Genomic DNA, 3,346 nt, shown 5'->3' on the forward strand with positions numbered 1-3,346 from the left:
CAGAAGTGGGAACACACATGCAGATTCGCTGGCCACTCTTGCCACGTCCTCTGCACGTGATCTGTCACGAATGATCCTTGTTGAGGATTTATGCCAGACAAGTTCAACTGGAAGAGACACAGCTCGGATCCATCAGATTAGAAAGAATCCCAGCTAGATGGATCATATAATGAACTTCCTCAAATATGATATGTTACTAGAAGGAAAACTGGAGGCCGAGAAGATACGGAGGAATGCTCCTCAGTTCTGGTTGTCCGAGGACCACAAGCTATACCAGCGTTCCCATTCTGGCCCATACCTATTATGTATACACCCAGAGGAATCCGAGTCCTTGCTCGAAGAACTACATGAGGGAATTTGTGGAAGTCACATAGGAGGAAGATCGCTGGCGCATAGGGTACTCACCCAAGGGTACTGGTGGCTGAAAATGCAGAGAGAGGCCCAAGAATATGCAAAGAAGTGTGATCAATGCCAGAGATTTGCCCCAAATATCCACCAACCGGGGGGAGTCCTTAACCCCCTCTCCAGCCCCTGGCCGTTTGCTCAGTGGGGTCTTGATATTGTCGACCCTTTCCCTAAAGCAGTAGGAAATAAGCGGTACATAATAGTCCGCACCGATTATTTCACCAAATGGGTAGAGGCTGAACCTTTGGCCAACATCAGGGACGGAGATGCCAAGAAATTCATTTGGAAAAACATTATTACGTGCTTCGGAACTCCTTACACCCTCATCTCGGACAACGGTCTTCAGTTTGATAGTAAAAACTTCAGAGAATACTACTACGACTTTGGGATCACAAACCGATATTCCACTCCTGCATATCTCCAAGGAAACAGGCAAGCTGAGGCCGTGAACAAGGTCATAGTGAGCGGGCTGAAAAAGAGGTTGGATGATGCAAAAGGGAGATGGGTGGAAGAGCTCCCCCACGTTTTATGGACCTATCGAATGACGTCGTGACGGTCAACGGGCGAAACTCCTTTTTCAATGACTTATGGGGCCGAGGCCGTACTCCCAATCGAGACCAGCTTCCCCACATTGAGGTCTAGCACTTTTACCCCAAAAAACAATGACGAGTTACTAGGGAGAAGTCTAGACTTAGCTAAGGAAAAAAGGGAAAGAGCGATGATCCATATGGCCTGTTATCACTAGAAGCTAAAGCAGGGGTATGATGTTAATGTAAAGCTGCGGCCTTTGAGTCCAGGCGACCTAGTGATGAGGAAGATTCTCGGCAGCGTTAAGAACTCTTTTTGGGGCAAGCTGGGACCCAACTGGGAAGGACCGTATCGCATCACATCTGTGGCCGGAATAGGTGCTTATTACCTAGAAGACTTAGATGAAAAGACTGTGCCACGCCCATAGAATGTAAATAATCTAAGAAGATATTATTATTAATGAAAATAGCTCTGCCTATGTTTTGTTCCATGATCATCACATACCCATTGGTCCATTTCCATCTCTACAAGTTTTAAACAGAACCTAAGTTCTGCATGGCTCCTCTGGCCACAAACTTAGGGAAAATTAACAACTTATGGCTTCTATACAAGTTTTAAACAGAACCTAAGTCCTGCATGGCTCCTCGGACCACAGACTTAGGGGAAATTAACAACTTATGGCATCTCTACAAGTTTTAAACAAAACCTAAGTCCTGCATGGCTCCTCGAACCACAGACTTAGGGGAAATTAACAACTTATGGCATCTATACAAGTTTTAAACAGAACCTAAGTCCTGCATGGCTCCTCGGAACACAGACTTAGGGGAAATTAACAACTTATGGCATCTCTACAAGTTTTAAACAGAACTTAAGTCCTGCATGGCTCCTCGGACCACAGACTTAGGGGAAATTAACAACTTATGGCATCTATACAAGTTTTAAACAGAACCTAAGTCCTGCATGGCTCCTCGGATCACAGACTTAGGGGAAATTAACAACTTATGGCATCTCTACAAGTTTTAAATAGAACCTAAGTCCTACATGACTCCTCAGACCACAGACTTAGGGAAAATTAACAACTTATGGCATCTCTATAAGTTTTAAACAGAACCTAAGTCCTGCATGGCTCCTCAGACCACAGACTTAGGGGAAATTAACAGCTTAGGACCCTTGTGCAATTTTAAGGTACGTTCGTAGCTTAGTATGATAGCATCTATTGTTCTAAATTCGCCGCTCGGCATTGCCTTTTCTCATTTGTTTATGTTGGTAGAATCTTAAGGATTGTTGCAAACATCAATTAAAGGAGCAGTAGCATTAATTTTGAACAAAGTAATAAAATTATATCACCATTGATCATAAATACAAAAAGAGAAATGGGAGAAAGAACATTCTATATTAATAAGCTGAGAATAATACAAATGGAGGTCTTTACAAAAGAACAAAAGGTAAGACAACTCACATTTTAAAGAAAATACAATAAAAAAAAATTAAAAAAAAAAAAGAGAAAACCTAGAAGCTAAGCCTCAGCAAGAGGATTCTCTTTCTGCTCTGGCTGAGGAGGAGGAATCTCTTTGGCTTGGGAATCTGCCCCAAGACCCTCGGAGACGGACTCCTTGGCAGGATCCTTGGCCTTATCAAGCAAAGGGATGGCATCAGGAATAACCAAGGCCTGCTCAGAAGCTTCAGGGGCGCCGTCAGGGATCTCTCGGATCTTAGGAGGGAAGAAGACCTTCTCGGGCAACCTCAAGGCCGAGTCTGCAGGAACCCCTGCAGCATCAAGGGCATGAGCCCATGAGATGCTGCAGTAATCCCTGCATACCTCTGGAAGCTCCTCAGAGAGCCTGGCTTCAGTCTCTTCCTCCCCAAGCTGATAAGAAGCCTTCTTTTCAACCTCGGCTGCTTCCCGAACTAGCTGAGTCTCTTCTTTAGCCAGCCAGACCTCCTCCTCAGCTTTCTGTAACGCGGCCTTGAGATCCAACACTGTTTGCCTTTCAGTGGCAAGGCTAGTCTCAGTCACGAACAATTTTTGGCACTGGTCCTCGGCTTGGGTTTCAGCGTTCTTTAGTCCGGCCAGGGCGCTCTTGCGACCTTTCTCCGCCTCTTTGAACTTCTCCGAGAGTTCAAAATTCTCCTGCTTGAGGGACCTTACAAATTTTTCCACCTTAGCACGAGACTGAGTCTCAGCTTCAGCCAAATTGCGGTTGTTGCGGCAGTACTCCTTGGCCACAAACACCTGCTGAGTAATCTGCCCACAAAACAACAAAATGATATCTTAGAATGTGACAAAGTCTAATGATTTTATGAAAGGTTAGAAGAGTTACTTTGCCATTGCAAGGTCCTTCTTGAGGGATAGAAAGAGCTCAGGCTAAGAGAATCGCCTGTAGGCCTCCATGTCCCGGGGAAGGAGCACTGG

The sequence above is a fragment of the Quercus lobata genome, chromosome 7 (assembly GCF_001633185.2).
Source record: "Quercus lobata isolate SW786 chromosome 7, ValleyOak3.0 Primary Assembly, whole genome shotgun sequence".
NCBI lineage: Eukaryota > Viridiplantae > Streptophyta > Magnoliopsida > Fagales > Fagaceae > Quercus > Quercus lobata.